Genomic DNA, 22,765 nt, shown 5'->3' on the forward strand with positions numbered 1-22,765 from the left:
AGACGATGGACTCTGAAAAACAAACAGGGTTCTAGAGGGGAGGGGGGTGGGAGGATGGGTTAGCCTGGTGGTGGGTATTGAGGAGGGCACATTCTGCATGGAGCACTGGGTGTTATGCACAAACAATGAATCATGGAACACTTCATCTAAAACTAATGATGTAATGTATGGGGATTAACATAAGAATAAAAAAATAAAATAAATTAAAAAAAAACCAATAAGATTTCTCTTTCAAATTAATAAAACTCATTCAAAAGAAAAAAAATAAATAAAAATAAAGAAGAAGTCCTACTATGGACATGATGAAGATTACACAAATCTATCTGTGCGATAAAATTTCAAAAAGCTACAAATGCACATGGACACACATATAAATGAATGCAGATTTTTAAAAACATGGTGAAAATGGTGTTCGTTTAGGCTAGTTAGCAGTCATGTACCTATGTCCATTTCCTGCCTTTGATATTGTACTGCAGCTACATGTGATGTGGCCATTAGGAAAAGCTGAGTGAAGGGTGCACCAGACTATTACATTTGCAGCTTTTGAGTCAAAATTAAAAGTTCAAAAAAATTAGTGGCTTAAAACAACAATCATTATGTCTAGCACACAATTCTTAGGAACTGGCAATTCAGGCTGGGATCAACTGAGCAGTTCTTCAGCTACCCTCAGCTCCAATTATTCATGCCTTGCAGTTAGCTGCCAGTCAGCTAGGTATCTCTGTTTCCAGGGTGGTAGCTGGCTGGGACGATGGGGGCCACTCTGCCACTCATCTCTCCTGTTCAGCAGGCCAGCCTCAGCTGGCTTACATGGCGGTGGTACAGGGTTCCAAAAGTAGCAAGAGAATAAGGTTCAATGTGCAAGCACTTTACAAGTCTCTGTTTGCATCAAGTTGCTACAGTCCCATTTTGCAAAACAAATCCAAACCAAATTCCAAGGGTGGGGAAACTGACTCCAGCCATAGTGGGAGAAGATGCAAAATGTTGTGGCTATTGTTTTTTGAACTTACTTTATACTTCGAAGTATCAGAGAGAGAAACTGACTCGGAAGGCCAAGACTTCCTTTCTCCAATTTGCCATAGACCACTTCTCATACTTTGCAATCCTGAATAATAGTAAGTGCATGAAGAATAGAAATATTTTCTGGAAGCATCCTCAAGATGGAGCAGAAAATTTCCCAACCACAGAGACTTATGCCATAGATTCAAAAGGTCCTAGATGAAAACTATCTAGGTCAGGCCTAATCAAAGTGAAGCTAAAGAGGAGAAATGACGAAAAGCTCCTTGAAGGTTAGGACTGCGTCTGAGATTTCTTGGTACTTCTCACGGGCCTTAGATCAACAGTGGGTGCTCCTTCAATGTGGTTATTAAGACTGAGAAACACCCTATTACCTGGCCCTGGCCCGATTACCAGTCCTGGCCCAATTACCATTGCCCCTCTACCAGGGAAACTAGCACAGGGCAGGTCAGAGAACAGGAATCTTCTCTGGGCTGGGAATGCAGTTTGGGTTTTTCCTACTTTACACTTATTTAATATATAGTTTCAAAGTATTTGCACGAGTAATTCCTGGGTTTAGGCAAATCACGAAAATGATGGCCTGATGAAAATAAGGCTCAGACCTCTCCACCTTGAGTCCAGAACTTAGACATCCAGCAGCACACTGACCTGACAGCCAACAAGCCTGGCCCGTAGCAAGGCCTTTTCCCCTTGGACCTTTAGGTTTGTCCAGAACTCAAAGTTCAACTCAGATGATACGAGACAAATTCTCAGTCCTACTAGGAACTCCCCCCCCACCCCGCCCCAATAGGGGAAGATTTTGGATTGTGATGTACCACCTATCCAAAATTCCCTTTCCCCTGGTCATTGTGTAAATGCCTTCACCCAAGTAAATGACAGTTGTATTCATTGGATAATAAGTTAGCCCAAGACTCTTTAAGAAAAAGCTTAAGTTTGAAGAAGAAATGCCTCTTCCCCAGAGCTGCAAAAAATTCCAGGGATTTTCTGAGACTATAAAGTAAGGACCACACTGAGAACAAACAAAGAACCAAAAAAAAAACGTCCCCTCTCAGGGGAAGTCTCCTCTGAGCAGCCCGATTTGTACTGCAATCTCTCGGGCCTTCCAGACATTACAGGGTAAATGAGACTGATCTAGCCTGTGTGCAAGAATGCCTTTCTAATGAATCGCATGTCAGGCGGGTGCCAATGTGTAAATGACAGGCAGGGAACCACCAAAAGAATAACACTCTACAAAGACAATTCCACACCTCGGGATTTGGGATTTCATCAAAGGAATGAAAATAGTGCATATGAAGTACTCTGGAAGATGGAGCTGGTCTGAACGACTTTATTATAATATCCAGATCCTCGCTATTTATCAGAAGTGTTCCTGTTTCTGGGCCATTGCCCATGGCATCATCCAAAGTATTTTGTTGCTAACATAAGGCTTGTATCATTATCATTATAAAAGCATTATAATGATAATAATAATAATCTTATATAGTATTGAAGCTTTATGGTTTGCCTAGCATTTCTTATGCAGTATTTTATTTGATACCCCATAACAACCCAGTTAAATAGTCAGGACACTATTATTAGCTGCATTTTACAAACGAGCAAACTGAGGCTCAAAAGTCGAAGGTCAGACACCTGCCAATGACAGAGGCTGATCTACCGATTATAGATGCAATGCCTCCTTATCTCCCTGAGATATCCCAGGGATATCCTCCTGATCTCCCACCCTGCTGGAATTCAACCAAAGGGGATATGTGTTGAAAAGCTATTTCAGATACTGAAACGGATGGCTACTATTCAAAATCGAGAATCAGAGGACACAAGAGCCAGCTTGAAGGAGATCCCACAGGCCAAATTTGGCACAATCTGAACACCAAAACAAACGATAGTGATAGATTATGACACAATGAACAAAATTAGAATTCATAGGTCCATACTTAAAATTATTAGTTAATTAATTAGTTTAATGGGGGTAAAGAGAAAGCTCTTCCTGACTGTAGACTTCCAAGTAAGAACTATGGAAAGGATAAGACGGTTAAAAAGAAATAAGTAGAAAGCATTAGCAGATGCTCAAACTAAGCAGGAGAAAGTTTTATGAGAAATAGGACATTTACATGGTATCGAAATATTTTTCCCACAAGTTACTTATTAATTACAAAGGAAAAGTGTAACTTTACAGTTACTGGCCAGGCACCACCTTAAGCACATGATCCAAGTTAACATCCCAGGACCAAGAGACAGTGACATCATGTTTCTCCTGATGTGCTGTCCTGTGAAAGACATATCACTTCAATGGCATTCTGGTCAACAAAGTAAAACTTGAGTCTAATCTGGATAAAACACCAGAAAACCCAAATTGAGGAGCATTCTCCAAAATAGCGTGGGTACTCTTTTAAAAAGTCACGGTCAAGAATGACTGAGGAAATGTTCCAGAGTAAGAGTGACTAAAGAGGCACAAGAATAAATGCCATGTGGGATCCTGGGTTGAATCCTGGCCGGGCTGGAGAAAGAAGCTCCAAAAGATATCATTGAGACCACCGACACATTCTGAATATGGACTATGGATTTTTTATTCTAATACTGTGTCTGTGTGTTAAGTTTCCAGATTTTTATATTTATATTTTGCTTATGTAAAAGACTGGCCTTGTTCTTAGAAAAAAAATACTGAAATAGGGGAAAAGCACACAACGTCTCCAACTTATTCTCAAATGGTACAGAAAATGAGAGAGTAAGCATTGGTTCTTGGAGGGCAAAAAATTCTTAGTACAATGGTATAAACAGATATACAGTTAATCTGAGTTCTTAAATTTTCATGGGGGTACATGATTAGAAAAAAAATGTCTAAAATGTCTCCTTGAGAGAGTGATAATGAAAAAAGAAAAAGGGAGAGAGAGAGAGCATTGGGTGGGGAGAGAGAGAAAAAGCAAATGTGGATCAGTGTAAAGGAAAGATAAAAAAGACTCCCTTCCTCTTAGGTTTAAGAATCTTCAGATTAAAAAGTTACAAGAAAAAATATTTATATTTAGAAACAGAGCATCAACAAAAAAGTAGGAATAACACGCTGGCCCAAGGAAAGATCTACATAGCTATGCAAATGATTTTCATCATTTTTACTCTATTATAACACACTGCATATGTGTCATTCATTTATGCCCTCTGTCCCATGTGGTTGTGTGACATCTTATGTACGGTGATCTTGTCTTCTCACTGCTTGGAGACAATAGTGGCTCAATAAGGCCATCTACTTTTTTTTTTTTAAAGATTTTATTTATTTATTTTGACAGAGAGAGACACAGTGAGAGAGGGAACACAAGCAGGGGGAGAGAGGGAGAAGCAGGCTCCCCGCCTAGCAGGGAGCCCGATGCGGGGCTCAATCCCAGGACCCTGAGATCATGACCTGAGCCGAAGGCAGACGCTTAACAACTGAGCCACCCAGGTGCCCCAGGCCATCTCCTTTTTAAGGAAAGGATTTTATATGGAAGAAGGTGACGTGCTTCATGAAGGAGAGAACAAAATAAAGGTTGCAACAATAGCAGGTAGGATCCAGGTTAGAATGCAAAAAAATACTTTGAGAATAAAATAGTTGGAATGTAAGTTACTGAGTTGGTTGTGGAATATTCTCTCATGGAGACCTTGAATATATTAAGGATATTTAAGAATATTATCAGGCACATATCTATAGAAAGGTAGTTCAGGGACGTCTTAGTCCATTAGAGCTGCTATAACAAAACAGTATAGACTGGGTGGCTTATGAACAACAGAAATTTCTTTCTCACAGTTCTGGGGGCTGAAAAGTGCAAGATCAAGGTGCAGGCAGATTCACTGTCTAGGGACAGCCTGCCTTCAATTAATGGCCGTGTCTACTTGTGGTGTCCTCACATGGTGGAAGAGACAAGCTAGCTTGTGGGGTCTCTTATAAAGGAGCCAATCCCACCCATAAAGGCTCCACCCTCATAACCTAATCACCCCCAAAGGCCCCACCTCCCAACAACATCACTTTGGGAGTCAGAATTTCAACATACGAATTGGGGTGGGGGACGCAGGCATTCAGGCCATAGCAAAGGGCAAGGAGTTGGGTTAGAAGAGTCTTTCATTCATTTGTTGATGCCCAGTGGGCGAGGCAGTTTGTTGGCCCAAAACCAAGCAAGACACGGATTTTAAAAAGTCAAGGTCAAGAATGACTGAGGAAATGTTCCAGAGTAAGAGTGACTAAAGAGGCACAAGAATAAATGCCATGTGGGATCCTGGGTTGAATCCTGGCCGGGCTGGAGAAAGGAGCTCCAAAAGACATCATTGCCTTCAGTGAACTTGCCAACTAATGAAAAGATTATCTTAGGATTCGTCTCCCAGTATAATAGTATACTGTCATCTTATATCACATGTCCAGTCTTTACAACTTTTCCCTACCAGGCTGCTGTCATCATCATAAAAACACCTGCTTTTCCATCCTGCTCCTGCTGTCGCTGCACAGCTACCTTGGCAAACCATTTTCTAACCACCGGGGACAGCACCACACCACAACACATAGGAAGTTTGCATTCTTCCAGCAACCAGGTATGCTGAGATGGTAAACGGCTCCCCCACCCCCAGCCCCGGACCACGCAACGGTCGTATTGCTAGGATCACCTGACGACCTGCCCAAAGGCCCAAAGTGCAAAACTGACTCTTGCCACCATTTCCTGGCCATTGGATTCCCTCACTTGATTAATTAACTTAAAATTGCCTCTCGATGGCAAGCCAGACTTCTGTTTCCAATTTCCTCCTGTGTTGGAAAGTAAATAGGCCTAACCACATTTTCGAGTCCTTGTGCATGGGTCTTTTGTGCTTATAACAAACCAGGATCCACTGGAAGGCATCTGGGCCACTGCCAAGGTGGGTATTTGATTTCTTTGTTGTCTTTCTGTATAACCTAGCTAACCACAACCCCTTTCCACCATTCCTCAGCAATGTGCTTTAACTAGAGCCAAGAGCCCATCCTACAAAATGAATAAGAAAAAAAAAAAAAGGAGGAAATAAATAAAGAAGAGGCCATGGAAAAAATTAGGGTTTGTGAATATTACCCCATACATCACATCTTCTTTTTACATTTTTCTTTCATGACTTCACAAAAACATCTAGACTCAATGCATAGTCACATAGAGGAATAACTCCCAGGATTTCCCATTCTTTCCTCCACAACCAAGAAGATTGTAGGATTATAAACATGAGGTAAATTCCTGGGATCCTATTCCTTGGGGCATATCCCTGAGTTTTGACGTTGGGGTTGGGAAGTAGGGGGGGGGGTGGCAAATGCCTATGAGGTTTGAATGACTGCCCAAAGAGAAGCAGATGGCATTAGCAGGCCTGTGCCCAACACATGATTTGTTTATCTCCATGCCACTCACTTTCTCCCACACCCTAGAAAAAAGAATTAAGAATGAGTCTCTGCTCCTTCAAGAAGTGAATTTTCCAGGACAAGTCTTCCCATATGGAGAGGATAATGGCACCAGGCCAGAGAGTGCAAGATGAAGAAGGGCTCAGGCTGTTTCACATTTTCTCTGTCAATGGGTTTCAAGTGTTCTCGTGGACACTCTCTTCATTCTCCTCCCCATAAACTCTCAACTCTACTCACCACTACAGATATTAATGCATTCTCTTCAAATCCCCAAATAGTGAGAATAGCATGAACACAGATCAGCACAAAGGCAAAAAATATGGGGCATGTGCTGGGAAGAGCAAGTAGTTCAAATAGAGAAACAAGACATGAGGGCTGGTATTAGCAAGTGAGAATGGCCGGGAGCTTGGGGTCAGATATATAGGCCATGAGCATCAGGCCAAAGGGTTTAAACTTTATTTGGTAATTGGAAAATATTAACTATTACAAGATAAAACTTTGCAAAATTAATCAGTTTAGAAGCCAGTGCCACATCAAGAAAAGGGAGACAGCCAAACATGAGAATTAGTAGAATAAGAATGCTTCACCTCAGGGATGGATTCCTGTGGCCAAACATCAGGAGCCAGGCATAAAGGACAAATGAGAAGCCTGTATGAATCTTTATCTGATAGAAATACACTCATTAGTTCTTGGAAAGAGAGCAAACATTTTAGGAGAAATCATGCGAACTGTTACATGCCATTAGATATCGCAATGGGAAAAATCTTCAACATTTTTAGTCACAAACACAAATGCACAGTCACGAGGCCGCACGGTTCTTTCTTGTACGTTTAATGCACCCTCAGAACAGTAAAGCATAATTTAAAGAAGATAGCTCTGTTGGGGGCTCAGCTAATATGACTCACATCTGATTTCTGATCTTTCCCGATCATCAGGCAATGATTAACCTGATATACCTGGAAAAATACACGAATAACACATCTTTCAGACTCTTTCTATCTAACACCACTTTTGTTAGCTATTCATTAAGGAAAACGGATAGAGTGTCTCCCTGGTGAGGGCTCCAAATTGGGTAATACACATTATTGATTCAGGGAACATCTCTGGTTTTAGATAGGGTGCCCATATATAAACTAGGTTCTCTCCAGGTTTAGGCATGCTATGCTATTATAATTATATGTACCTCTTCCTTTCACTCTCAAAGCTACCCCAGTTTAGGTGATAAATTATGTGGTCAACCCTTGATTTAAATATCCAATGAGGAGAAGGTAGGTTGCCACATAATTCTGTAAGTTCAGAAGCGAAATTATCTTCTAACTTGGAATGCAAGTCACCTTCACAAGCAATTTCTAATTTGATGGCTATTAAAGGATTTGCTGAGACCGAAATTCATTAGATCATGTCCGTGAGCCCAGGGTTAGGACTTACGGGACTCTGTGTCCTCATCCTCTAGCATAGCCCCATCACATCACAAGCATTTAATGAATGAATTAGTTGCTTATCGATAGACGTGACACGTGACATAACTCTCCCTTCTTGGAGAACTACTGATACGACCACCACATAATATAAACTATTACATACATTTACGATTTAGATGCTCTCCTTCTTTCTTTCCCAATTTCTGCCAAAAAAAATATTAAGTACTGTACATCCAATTTATAACCTCTCTTCTAGCACACCTACTGGTGTCTACCAAAGACATTCATCCTCCAGAATTCAGTCCAACTCACCAAACTTAGAAGTTAAGCCTCCAGGATGTTGCAGTGAACCCACTGAGAGTGTTATTTCCCACAGAGTCAAAGCCATCTATTTTTCATTCTGCCAAACCAGCCAATATTTCCAACATGAAATATCCATAATGCAGGAAATTCCAGTCTTAGGACTCAGACATGAATAGCCCCAGCAATTATTGTTAAATAGCATGTGTCAAGAAGTAGTTTTTTTTCTCCCCTGTTGGAGGTAAACAGTACGGCATGTACATTGTGGCTCACAGAGGCAATGGAACTCTACTATGTTATTAGATCCTGAAAGTAAAGAGAAAATCTAAAAACAGTCCATTTAAAAGGATTATTTTTAACTCTGATTTTGCATACAATTTAGAATCATATGAATGATTACTATGCTCATACTTCAGGAATTATTTTTTTTTTTTAAGATTTTATTTATTTATTTGACAGAGAGAGACACACAGTGAGAAAGGGAACACAAGCAGGGGGAGTTGGAGAGAGAAGCAGGCTTCCCATGGAACAGGGAGCCCGATGCGGGGCTCGATCCCAGGACTCTGAGATCATGACCTGAGCCGAAGGCAGACACTTAACAACTGAGCCACCCAGGTGCCCCATACTTCAGGAATTATTGAAGAAAGTTTGTAAACTACCTCTTTTGGGCAAATTGCTTAAGAAGGGCTCAAATCAATTAAGTTTAATATTTGGGACACTTTTAGAGAAATAAGTAAATATCACTCTGTGTTATCTTGAAACAATCCTAAGGTTATCAGAATCATCCACATGATTTCTATCCTTATCCATCTATCCACCAGGGCACTTTCAAGCCTGTGAAAATGCAACTATACTCCAAGTAGCCAATGACATTATCAATGAAAACAGAATTATCGTGCAAGTAACCAATAATACCATGTTAAAATTTCCTTGGTTAGAGACAAGTCATTCTGAGTTAGAGAGGAAAATTTTTGGTAAAGCAAAAGAAGAAAAACTCCTTTGAAAAGTGTCTCACTCATCTTTTTTGCCCTTAATGCCTTGTATATAGTAAATGCTAAACATATGTTACACTGAACTTAAATTGGGTCTTTCTTGCTTTGGCCAGACAGAGAGAGAGAGAGAGGTGGGGGGAGAGAATATGCTTTGTTTAGTGTCTGCCTGCCTGCTTTGCTTCATCACCATTTAAGAGCCTCTTCTATTAAAGATGACTTTTCTATTGACTTTAGAGCCCACAGTAAATGAAAGGATTTTTTAAAGCACCTTTCTTTTTAATAGCTTTTATAGTAAACATGACAGCTCTTTTGTGGGGTTGTCTTCTGTTTTTCCAATAGAGATAGGTTTTGCTAGTTGGGTTTGGGATAGGTAGAATAACCATGCACACCTCTTTTTCTCCTAGGAAATATTCATTGAAAGCCTAACATTTCATGGCACTATATTAAGTTTAGTGGGAGTTTAGTGAAAGATACACAAACAAGAAATAGGCCACACCCTAAATTGTATGGGAAGTGATTGACATGTCCATACATACCTAAAGTGTGCCAATCATATTTTACCAATTAAGAAGGATATTTAAAAGAAAACTAGGAAAATTCAGGGGCGCCTGGGTGGCTCAGTCGTTAAGCGTCTGCCTTCGGCTCAGGTCATGATCCCAGTGTCCTGGGATCGAGCCCCGTATCGGGCTCCCTGCTCTGCAGGAAGCCTGCTTCTCCCTCTCCCCTTCCCCTGCTTGTGTTCCCTCTCTCACTCTGTCTCTCTCTGTCAAATAAATAAATAAAATCTTTAAAAAATAAATAAATAAAAAATAAAAAAAATAAAAGAAAACTAGGAAAATTCAAAATAGGAAATGATTCATTCCAATGAGGGATAGTGAGAGAGACCTACAGAAGTGTAACTTTTGCAGTTAGCTCTTGAAAATTGACTTGAACTTTTACTGGAATTTCAAGAGGATTTCAAGCACCACATGCAAAGCAGAGGAATACAACTGCTTGTTGAATATTTAATGGTATTTCCTTGGTAATTATATGTGAGTGGTGAAGAAAAGTGAAACATTAAAAAAGCTAAGATTTCTAGTTTGGGCAAATAGGTGTGAAATGGCGAAATGATGATTTGTCTTTCGCACAGTCAGTTGAAGTTATCTGTGGGACGGCCAGATGGAAGCATTAAGTAGGCAATTAGAAACATGGGCCTAAAGAAATAAAAGAAATATAGAGTGGTAAAGACTTGGAATTAGTTCAAGTATGGGATCCAATGAGATGATTCATGGAAAACTATAAAATCTCACATTCTGCCAACATTTAATGGCTGAGGGTAGGGTGTGGGAGAGAGGTGAGGGAAAAGAGACAGACAGAAAGATAGGAAGAGCGCCAGGGAAGTTAACTATCATCGAAACCAAGGGAGAAATGAGTATCTTTAATGAACTGATCTTGGCCAAATTACCAAATGTTGCAGAAATTGAATAAAAAAAGATACATATGATTCAATGTCATTAATGGAGTACTGAACTAAACTTTATAATTGGTCCTAATATAATGAAGGCCTATTTGTTGTTATTCTAATTAGCCAGAAAGAAATAGCATAAACATAAGTATTCTCATTAGACTCACCAATATTATTTTGATGTCTTTTCAGTCCTAATGATTATCTCACCCTATCTTCATTTAGGTCAAAAGCTGATGTGTAAATTGGTGAAAATCCTTCCCAATATTAGGGATTTTTTTCTTCTTGCTATAACTGTAGGCCTGAACTTTTTATAGCTCTGCCATAAATGGAAATGAACTCCAAGTGTAGCAGTCTTTGGAGATTGAGAGTAGACACTCATTTTGGAGTAAGTCTATCCTGAGTTGTTAAGTCATAAAATGAGAAGATTGGTACATCTAATCTCTGAGTGGCTTGGTCATCTTTCAGATGATGTTGCTAATCTCTTCTCCTTCCTTGACTGTAATAAATTTTCATATTTGGAATATTATGTAGATGTTGGGATTTCACTCTTTAATTGATTAAATATGAAAAAATTGGAAAGCCCACGTTCAACTGGAATTTATATGACCTAGAGCTGCTATGTGATGAGATGAGACAGTATAGCAGAGGGAGGATACTTTTCTAAGTTTGTTTGCCATTTATCTTTCAGTGTCTTCCTTAACTGTATTATTTATGTGCATTTTAGGGTTTGTGGTCTGGATCTCAAAAACAATTTTAATAATCCTTTAACAATTAAATTGTGAAAGAATTCATGGAAAACAAATTTTTGCACAATCCTGTCAGCATCTAGAGGAAATATTTTGTTTCCCTAACTTTCTGCAACCTATGAAGTTGTCCAAGAGGAGAGGAAAGAACAGTTGGGACTTGAATAGGAACTTCTGTTGAACTGACTGTGCGCTTGAATTCTTTCTGGTTAAATTCATGGTATTACCTCTTCTGGTACAAGCAGGTCTTGGGTGCTATGAATAGGTTCCATTAACTATTGGAATCATTTATCCCCCTCTATTTCATCTTATGTTTTTTGACAACTATTTAAACTTTTTTTTCAAAATAGAGTTAACTTTTTGGTTTTTACTTTTAACTTGATTATATTGTAGTGAGAACATGTGGTCTGTATAACATTGACTTTTGGAATTTTTTGAGACTTGCTTTGTGACCTAGAATGTATTTGAGCTTTATAAGTGTTTCATGTCTACTTGAAGAGCGTATCTATTTTCTAATTGTTGGAGGCCATATGTTCTAAAAAGCTAGATTCATCTTTTTAATTACGTGGCTTAATTCTTTTCTATCCTTACTATAATAGTGAGGACAGGTTAGGTTGTAACAAAGTGCCTCACAGTTAGTTTACTTCTGGCTCATGTTCACATCATCTTTACTGAGGGATCAGGCTGACAGAGGATCCAACTCTGTGCTTCCATGATTGCCACAGTGGGACAAAGAACTTCTGCAGTGTCTCACGCTAGCCTGGAAACAATACACAGTAAATTCTGACCACACTGCATTGGTCAAAGCAAGTCAAATGACCAAAAAAGCCACACCTAATCTCAAGGAGTCAGGAAAATGTATTCCTATAATGTACTATGAAGGGGGAGACCCAGAATTTTGGTGAGCAACACTAATGACTACCACACTTTCTGATTTATTTTGTCTGCTTTATTGATTACTGAAAAAAAAAGGGGGGGAGGGATTAAATCTCCCATTATAATGACAGACCCATAAATATATCCCTTATATTTTGACAGTTTTTTCTTTATATAGTCTAAAGCTATGTTCTGAGGTGGCTATGTTAGAATTCTAATACGCTTTCAAGAGAATTATGTAGGGATCATCTTGCCTTTTTTTTTTTTTTAAGATTTATTTGTTTGAGGGGCGCCTGGGTGGCTCAGTCTTTAAGCGTCTGCCTTCGGCTCAGGTCATGATCCCAAGATCCTGGGATCGAGCCCCTCATCGGGCTCCCTGCTCGGCGGGAAGCCTGCTTCTCCCTCTCCCACTCCCCCTGCTTGTGTTCCCTTTCTCGCTGTGTCTCTCTATGTCAAATAAATAAATAAAATCTTTAAAAAAAAAATTTGTTTGAGAGAGAGAGAACAAGCTCATGAGTGTGCAAGCATTGAGGGGAGGGGCAGAGGGAAAGAGAGTCTTACGCAGACTCCACACTGGGCACAGAGCCCCTGCAGTGCTCCTCCCCAGGACCCTGAGATCATGACCTGAGCTGAAACCAAGAGTCCTAGACTTAACCGAATGAGCCACCCAGATGCCCCTCATCTTTGCCTTTCAAAATGTTCTTATCTTAAATCCCATGTTCTTTGTTATTAATATTCACTCTTTGGAGAGCTTAGTAGTTGCCTGGTATAGAGTTTCCCTCTTTTTATTTTCAACATTTTAATTTTTTGTCTTAGGTATGTCTCTTATTAAAAAGTAAATTAAAAAAATAAAATATAGCTGAATTGTTTTATTGTCCTAAAAACCTCTGCCTGAATTTCAAAAGATTTTCCTTTCTTTCTTTCTTTCTCCCCTCTCTTCCTTTCTTTTTCCCTTCCTCCTCCCTCCCTCCTTCCCTTTCTTCCTTCCTATCTTTTTCTTCTTTGTCACTTTTTAGATTGAGATTTTTTTTCTCCAAAACTTCTTGTGGTTTTTTTTTTTTTACAAGTTTGGAAGTTATATAGTATCTTAATCTTTTAGGGTTTATTTATTTTAACATGCATATATGTTAATAAATATGAATTTAATCAATCTCTTTACCCTACTCTTGAATAAGGATCTCAAAATCTTACTAATCAAAGTTTGATTCAATTACCAGTGAAATCGAAACATCTGGGAACTTGGAAAAAATGGAAAATTTCTGCCCCTACCCACTGATTTAAGAGCTGGGTTTTACCAAGATCCCCCAGTGACTAAGTGCATGTTAAAGAATGAGAAACTCTGCCTTAAAACATATTAAATCCAATTGTAACCTTCCTAATTTATATACCTTTGGTGTCCAGAATTTAACTCTATCTGGATTGTTTTTAACTCTACAAATTAGACTCCACTGTTACTATTTTATACAGTTAAATGCTTGCTTAGAGTTACCCACAAATCTACCATTTTCTTTATTTAGCCATTCCTTCTTGCACATCAGACCTTTCTCAGATCCTTCCCTTCTTTCTTAGGTATATCTTTTAGAAGTTCCTTTTGTAAGCTGCTACTGGTAGTGAACTTAGCTTTTGTTCATTGGAAAATGTCTTTATTTTGCTTGTGTTTAAAAAATATCTTTATTAGATAACATTTCAAGGTCATCAGTGATTTCCTCAGTATTTTGATTATATGTCCATTGTCATTTAACGTCCTTTACTGTTGAGACGTCAGCTAAAAGCTGATTGTCTTCCCTGGGTAGTAATCTGTCACTGTGTCCCTCTCCTTGCTCTCTTTTCTCTCTCTTCTTTGAAAACCTTATAATTTTATATATCTGTATTGATGGAAGATCTGAATCCCAAAGTTCAAGGAGCCTAACAGATGGTGTGTTCAGCACAGAACTAAATTATAATAAAAATACTGCTTACTAAAACGCATTGAATGCAACTAAAATACCTAGAGGCCTTCATTTTTAAAATAATCCTTAAAAACATATATATGAAAATAAGGCAGGCTAAAGATTAATGAGATAAGAATAAAACTTAAGTTATAAAAATAACAGTAGAATAAAGTCATTAGTTATTGTACCTTTGAACATGGTCTTGCTTCCATTTTTTTCTCTTCCTTGCAACTCTCATTATGTGTATGTTGACTGTTCTAATCACTGTATCTCTTAAACTTTCATATTTTCCATCTTTTTCTTTGTGTGTATTTGCCTTCTAGGTTATCTTTCATATCTGTCTTCTAGCTCACTAATTCTCTCCTCACCTGTTTCTCCTGAGTGGAATCTGTAGAAGACTAAAATTTGCAAATGCCCTTAGAGAAAATACTAGCTCCAGAACTGGCTTGTTCTTCTAGTTCTTCATATTCCCGTGTCATTTCTGGGCTACATCTTCCCTTTATTTATGTCCCAGTTAGCTGCGATTTTGAGAAAATTTATATTTTGTCCAGATTTCTCTTTTTCTATCCTGGGATAGATTTCTCTATAAATCTATTTCACTACATTTCCAAAAATAAAAAACCTGAATTTCTCTTATTTTATTTTGCCTAGTATTTTGGATAGTGTTATACTTACTATGATATATTGTTGTTAGGTTTCATCTCCTTGTGGGCAAAATTTGTATCTGATCCATTTTGAAATCTCCAAATTAACTTGTGTCCTTAAACAATACTTGTTAAATACTGCATACTAAAACACTGGATGCAACTAAAATGATACTCACAGGGCTTCACTGTTTTAAAATAACCTTTAAAAACATATATAAGAAGACAGATTAAAAAATTAATAAGATAAGAATAAAACTTAAGTTATAAAAATTACAGTAGGATAAACCTGAAGAAAGTAGACAGAAAATTATGATAAACAGAAAGTAATATAATGGAAACTAAACAGAGGAAACAGAGCCAAAAGTTGCTTTTCAAAAAGAGTAACGTTGACAAGCCTTTAACAAAACTGATCTACTAAAATATAATGCAGAAATAAAATAAAATAAAATGGAAACCTAATTACTGATACCACACTGGTTGAAAATAAAAAACACTGTGGTGCACCTGGGTGGCTCAGTTGGTTAAGCATCTGACTCTTGGTTTCAGCTCAGGTCATGATCTCATGGGTCATGAGATGGAGCCCAACGGAGGACTCCATGCTCAGCGGGGAGTCTGCTTGAAGATTCTCTCCCTCTGCCCCTCCCCCATTCTTTCTCTCTCATATAAATAAATAAATATTTTAAAAAATAAAAAACACTCTAAGTGTACACCCACATGTTTGAAAACGAAGATGAACACATTTTTAGAGTATACATTATAAAAAGAAAATAAAGGAGAAATAGAGTAACTCCATAACCACTAAAGAAATTCATGAGTCCTCAACACATCTTGAGGAATGTCCCAATCAACCACAATTTTGAGGATTCCACTCACATGAAATACAAAAACAGTCAAAACTCATAATCCATGGTGTTAGACGTCTGCGTACTTCCGACCGTTGAAATCTTGCTGTGGGAGGAACGGCGGAAGCGGGCATGTCGGGGGCTTCCGCGTTACTGGCAGGACTTTGTCTCTTGATCCGGGTGTTAAAGGGTGTGTTCCGTTCGTGATCATTTGTCAGCTCTAGGCTTTCCTGCATGTCTGTTATATTTCAGTAAAAGGTGCAAAAAACAAAATCTTAACAAAAAGAAAGTATCAGACCCACAGTATTTTTAGAGAATTCTAGCAAACAGGAAGAAACATGTTGTTCTTATCTATACAAACATTTTCACAGAGTAGGAAAAGAGGGGCTACTCTCCCAAAATATTTTGTGAGGTGAGTAAAACCTCAATACCAACACAAGATAGGACAGTAAAAGGAAGAAAAATTACATGCTGGTATTACCCACTAAAATAAGTGTGAATATATCCTGAACTAAAACATTAGAAAACCAAATGCTCAGTGTAAGAGAGAAAATGAATCATGACCCAGAGGGGTGTATTCAAGGAATGCAGAGTTGAGTGAATGTTAGAAAATCTTTTAATATAATTCACCATATTAATGGACTACAGAGGGAAAAAACTAAAAATTATTTAAATACAGACAGAAATCATAATTGTTAAAATTCAACTGTGTAAGCTAAATTTTTTAGCTAATGATGAAAAGAAGGGAATTTCTTCAGCCCACCCAAAAGTAGCACAAAAAGAAAGGAAACAAAATAGGACAAAAATCCTACCACAAATAGATTACTCAATGATGAAATGTTTGAAACAAAAGTACTTTTAAAATCGGGAACAAGGCAAGGATGCTCACTACCACCAATTCTATACAACTTGGTGTTCTACTAAGTAATAAGGCAAATACACACACTCCTTCACACAAACACACACACACACACACACAGTATAAGGATTAGAAAAAGCAATTGTTTACAAATAATATAGTTGTTTACATAGAAAATCCAAAATAATCTGTGAAATTGTTAAAATTAATAAAAGAATTTAGGTAGGTTGCCAGACATAAGATTAACATACAAAAATCAATTTCATTTCTACATACAGATACCAACATTTATAAAATGCCACTTAAAAGTATAGACAATATTTATAATAACAATGAAATGTAAGGGATCCAGACAATAAATCCAATAAAAATGTTGTAAGGACTTTATGTAGAAAAATATGAAACTTTATTGGAAGATATTAAAGAAAACAGAGAGACATACAATCTTCATTAACTGTAAGGGTGACATATTTAACAATGATATAGACCCTTAAGTTGATGTAAAGATTCAATGCATTTCTAATTAAAATTCTAACAAGCCTTTCATGGTAGCTGACAAGCTAATTGTTAACTCACTGAAGAGCATAGCACCAAGAATAGCCAAGATGCTCTTGGAGAAAAACCCAGTAAGGGACTTGTCCAGTCAGGTATGGTGACTGATTATAATTATTAAACAACAAAGCACTGGCTCATAGTTGTTGTTGTTGTTTTTAATTCACATATAGATAAAATAGATAGTTCAGAAACAAATCCATGTATTTTTCCAAAATAGATATGTAAACAAGGCTGGCATGGCAGTCTAGGAGAGGAAGAATGGGTTAAATAGTAAATGGTACTAGATAATTGTTTATCCATAAGGAAAGTAAGTGAAAACAAATATCTGTTTTAGAGCATTGATTTTTAAAATTTCAGATGGATTAAGTACTTAAATTGAAAGGCAAAGTTTAAAATATTTAGAAGAAAGTACACAGGAGAATATCTTTTGGACTGCTGGTACACAAAAGATTTCTCAAATGGGATACAAAAAACAAAAACCCGAACAGAAAAGAGAGGGAAATTCAATGACAGAAAAGAACTTCTGTTAGTCAAAACATTCCCTAAAGAAAAGAAAAAGATAAACCAAAAAGTAGGAAAAGGAAGGTAGTTCCTTTGTATACAATGGACAAAGAATTAGCATCCAGAATCCATAAAGAATGACTGACTACAAATCAATAAAAAAACAATCCAGTAGTAAAGAAAATAGCAGAAGCTATAAATAGGCATTTTTCACGGAAGTAAAAATATTGATGGCCTTTAAACATATAAAAAGATGTTTAGCCCCACTATTAATCAAATAAATACAAATTAAAATTATAGTAAGATGCTTACCTCTTACCTATAAAAGTGGCAACAATTAAGAAGTCAAATAATCACAAATTCTGGTGAAGATGGGGAGCAAGAGGAGCACTCAAAAAAAGCTGGTGGGAGCACAAATCAGGCAACCATTTTGGAAAAGCAATTTGACTTCATTTAGTAAAATTTAACAAAGCTGTACCCTATGATGTGCTAAGTCCACTCCTACTTATATATCAAGTAGCCATAGCTCCCAACTCCGGCAACCCTGTAGAATCACCTGGTCCCATCCTAAGTGATCATGATTTAATCATTCTGAGGTAGGGCTCAGCCATTGGTAGCTTTTTAAAGCTCCCTGGGTGGTTATACTGTGCATGATCATCACCTGGAGAGCTTATAAAAACCTAGATGGCTAGGTCCCACCCACAGAGACTCTAACTCAGTAGGTCAGGGATGGAAACTAAATTCCTTGTCTGAGAATCAGTTTGAGAACCAATGCCCTAGAGAAGTCCTTGCCTATGTGCACCAGGAGACATGCATGAAATGTTTCTTAGTATAAATAGCAAAAAAAGAAAGAAAGAAAAAGAAACAATCCAAATGCCCATCAGAAGGTAAATAGACTAAAAAAGGTGTAATATCCAAGCAATAAAATATTATATAAGAGGGAAATTGGCACAAGCGTTCATGGCATAGCCCCATTGACTATTTTACTCAGCTCCACTCAGGAAACATGAATTACAAGAAAATCGAAGCATATTTTAGTGAATTGTTAAGATATCAGGTATTACAACAGCAAATTAGAAGCCCAGTCTTCCATCTTTGGGAATTCATGGGAAGCTTGAGATTTCAGCCACCATCAGCATGAGCTTTGATTTCTTACAAATATGATCTAAACTACTCCAGCCGGCCAGTTAGTGGGATTGCTATCATTTGAGTCACAAAACAAATAACCATTGAAACTTCCTCTGTGCCCATCCCTGTTTGAGGTCCCTTGGACACAGCAGAGAACAAGGTGGGCTGCATTCTAGAAGAGGATCCAGATAGTAACAGACAAGGAAAATATAGAATTATAATAAATGCTATGAGATGATGAAATAAAAAGATCTGTTGGAGTGGATATTTGGTGGCTACTCTAGAAAGGGTGGTCAAGGAAAGCCTTTCATGGGAGATGATTTTCAAACTCAGAGTATCTCCTAAAGGCTATCTGTTCTGAAGTACCATTTAATAGGAGTAACTGAATATAGCCACCATGCCTGTGGGAACTGCAGTGGGAGAAAAGGGAGAAAGGAGAGACATGAGAATGTAAGTGGGTGAGACATCTTGCATTTCTTATGGCTCCCCTCAAGCTTTGAATCCATGCTAGAGGTATATCTCCATGTTAAACATTGTCACTACCATGTTATTTTTTATTAAAGAAAGAAATAATATAAAGTTACTAGCACAGAGGCGCCTGGGTGGCTCAGTGGTTAAGCGTCTGCCTTCTGGCTCAGTTCATGATCCCAGGGTCCTGGGATCGAGCCCCGCATCGGGCTCCCTGCTCTGCGGGAAGCCTGCTTCTCCCTCTCCCACTCCCCCTGCTTGTGTTCCCTCTCTCGCTGTGTCTCTCTCTGTCAAATAAATAAAATCTTAAAAAAAAAAAAAAAAGTTACTAGCACAGTACCAAGCATAGAGCAAGCATTTAATAAATGTTAACTGCCTTCCATGTAATTTAACTATTTTCCTTCTAATATCACTATGATGCTTTAAGTAAATTGTGAGGTTCAAGAACATCTTATATTCTGAGTCCAAGCCCTAAGTCAAGAAACACAATGAATCATGACAAAGGTTGGCATATTCCAGAAATGTAAGGTTAGAAAATATTATCCTTCCATGCTCTAATATTCTAACTTAACTATCATTCAAACCATCAAATACCCTCTCCATTGATACCCTGGGGACCTAATTCCCAATTCCTCAGTCCTCTGTGAGTCTTTGTGTGAGCACAATGCTAAGGCAATTTAAAAATACAGCTATGTATGAATACATCAATTTCAGATTGAGGGTCAATGTCAATCCAGGTGATGACTGAAAAAGTTACCTAGAGACCCATGGTCTCTACTCAGCAGATAAAGAAAATTCCAGTATCTCTTTACCAAATTGAAGAGATGGGCAGGGACTAAATGCTGGCATGGCTCTTGGGAAATTACCCTTGCGTTGGAGTCAAGGCTGTCTCCAAATTTATCTTCCAAAAGGAAGCTCTGTTTCTCTGCTAAAAGGAACATGGCGGGGGAGGCTAAGAATAAAGGAAAGGCAGCACTGAAGGATGTTTTGAAGTCTGACTTTATTATGCAGGTTTCTTCCATGCTCCCATGCTCTATTCCGTATGCCCCTATATGGCCTCTGCTGCCAAAACATGGCCTTAAAAAAATACTCTCATGAAATGTCAAAGTTTTATTATTTTCTAAATCTATCTGGAAATTGGAGACTGCTTCTAAGATCCCATTGTCCTAACAGAATTGATGAATTGATGAGTGCATGGCCAGTTGGGTGGGCGTTTAGAAGCTCCCACTCACCCAGGCTTGGCAGGTTCATAAAAGATGAAGGGAAAACAAGGAGGGAGGAATATCCCATTGGTTGCTCCTGTTCTCAATGGAGATCTGACCTTGTGTTTGACTCTTCATCAATGAGCCCAATGAGAGTAGTGTTCTGAGGCTTAAGTGTGAGTATCTATACTCCTGTTAACTGCTGGTGGAATGTGGTGGAGCTGCCTTCTGTCGTTCTTTGTCCAAGGAGGATTGCTCTTAAGGATTCATTATCACACCCCAAAGTATCCAAACTCTCTGAGACTACAACTCTATCCTATTATTCCCCTGAGATATTGTTATGGGCTGAACTATGTCCCCCTAAAATTTACATGTTGAAGTCCTAAACCCTACTACCTCAGAGTATGAGTGTATTTGGAGATAGGGCCTTTAAGGAAGTAAGTTAAAATGGGTCATTAGGATGAGCCCTATTCCAGTGTGACTTGTGTCTTTAAGAAGAAGAGATTAGGAGCCTGACAACACAGAGAAATGACCAAGTGAGGCAGTGAGAAGGTGGCCATCTACCAGTCAAGGAGAGAGACCTCAGAAGAAACCAAACCTGCTAACCTTGCTCTTGAATGTCTAGCCTCCTGAACTGTGAAAAAACAAATTTCTGTTGTTTAAGCCACCAGTCTGTGGTATTTTGTTAGAACGGCCTGAGCATACTAATACAGATGTCCTCTATTCTTTCTAGTACCCAACAGTATAAACTCCCTAGAAATTCCATTCTGGTCCCAAGAGGAAAAGCAAAGGAACCAGAAAATCCTACACCAGTGATAGCTGACTCTTTAATGGTCCTGACTCTTGTATTTTAAGAAGTGCTGATCCTTTTATGAGACAAGTTTTTCACTTGGGCCCCAAGTGAAACAGTCCACAAATACTTACTGAGCATCTAGGACACCATCAGGACACAAGCTCTGTACCTTGGGAAGCCTCATGCATTGTAAAGTACACGGGCTTGGAGTCCAAAGGACCCTCTTTGAAATTCCATTTCTGCCATTTTACAGCTGTGTCAACTTGCGTAAGTTACTTTACTTCTCTGAATCTTGGTTTTCTCATCTGTAAAATTGGGATAATAATTCTTTGAGTAATACTGGAAGTTTTGTGAGGACTAGAAATGTTAACTGTAAAAATTTACCTAGTTCTTGGCAGAAGAGTTGGTATTGAATAAATGGTAGATGTTATAATAATATTTATTGTTATTTTAAGAGAACAATCTAGCACTGAGCCTGACACCTACTAAGGTCCAACATATATTAACCCTTAAACTCCTCTTTCCTTCAAGTAAGTTACATTTGAGAGTCCAAGAACCTTAACATACCTGAAATACAACCATAAACTTTGTAGACTCTTTCTGCTTTTATGAAAACTGACATTTTGTTACCTTTTTTCCAATCTTTATACATTTGTTATCTTTTCTTGCTTTACCATTTGCTTTGAAGCAGTTACCAGGCAATTTTGTATTGTTCCAATATTAAACAGGATGGTGTTTTTAACATTTTTTGCCATTAAGTATCAAGTTCGCTGTACTGTTTTTTGCAACCACTCTTAAGCAGTTTCGGGAAATTTGCTTTCTTAGCTATACATTTTTATCATGAATGGTTGTTGGATTTTATCAAATGTTTTTTCTACATGAAGGTGACCATATTTTTGTTTACTTCAAACTATAAAATGGTGAATTACAATAATATTTTTTCTAATGTTCAATTTACCTTGCATTTTGGAAAGCATCTAACCTGGTCATGATTCATTATATTTTGTTAATATATTTCTGGATTTAGTTTGCTAACAATTTTCACTTAGCATTTTTGTATCTATGTTCATGAGTGAAACTGCCATGCAATTTTTCCTTTTTTATCTGTCCTTGTCTAGTTTTAACACCAGGTTTTTACTCTCTTCATGAGATAAATTGAAAGATTATTCCCCCTTTTATGTAACCTGAAAGGAATTACCCATTCCTTGGATAACTGATGGAACTTACCTCTAAAATTATTGGGGCTGATGTTTTCTTTGTAGATTTTAAATAACACATTCAATTTCTTTAATAGTTACAAGATCATTTAGACTTTTTAACTCTCCTTGAATCAGTTTTAATATACTATTTTTTCTAGAAATTTATATATCTCATCTGTTTTCTAATTTGATGTCATACAGGTCTACAGAATATTATCTTTTTTTTTATTCTTATGTTAATCTTCATACATTACATCATTAGTTTTAGATGTAGTGTTCCATGATTCATTGTGCATAACACCCAGTGCTCCATGCAGAATGTGCCCTCCTCAATACCCATCACCAGGCTAACCCATCCTCCCACCCCCCTCCCCTCTAGAACCCTCAGTTTGTTTTTCAGAGTCCATAGTCTCTCATGGTTCGTCTCAGAATATTATCTTTTTAATAAATATAGAATCTGTGGTTATATTTCTTTTTTC

At 37.9% G+C, this 22,765-nt stretch overlaps 1 long non-coding RNA gene across 7 annotated transcripts in view; it reads right to left on the bottom strand.

Moving 5' to 3' along the window:
* Nucleotides 1–8,270, bottom strand: part of LOC145723486 (uncharacterized) — a 330,232-nt gene extending 321,962 nt beyond the window's left edge. For 3 of the 7 annotated variants that reach the window (XR_014148578.1, XR_014148581.1, XR_014148579.1), the window contains exon 1: nt 8,116–8,270. This is a non-coding gene — a long non-coding RNA (uncharacterized LOC145723486). The remainder of the gene's footprint in view (nt 1–8,115) is intronic. The other 4 variants (XR_014148577.1, XR_014148582.1, XR_014148580.1 and 1 more) reach the window with 2 other exon arrangements.
* Between the last annotated feature and the right edge of the window lie 14,495 nt (nt 8,271–22,765).

The sequence above is a fragment of the Leptonychotes weddellii genome, chromosome 9 (assembly GCF_054177405.1).
Source record: "Leptonychotes weddellii isolate Sample4059 chromosome 9, ASM5417740v2, whole genome shotgun sequence".
Taxonomy (NCBI): Eukaryota; Metazoa; Chordata; class Mammalia; order Carnivora; family Phocidae; genus Leptonychotes; species Leptonychotes weddellii.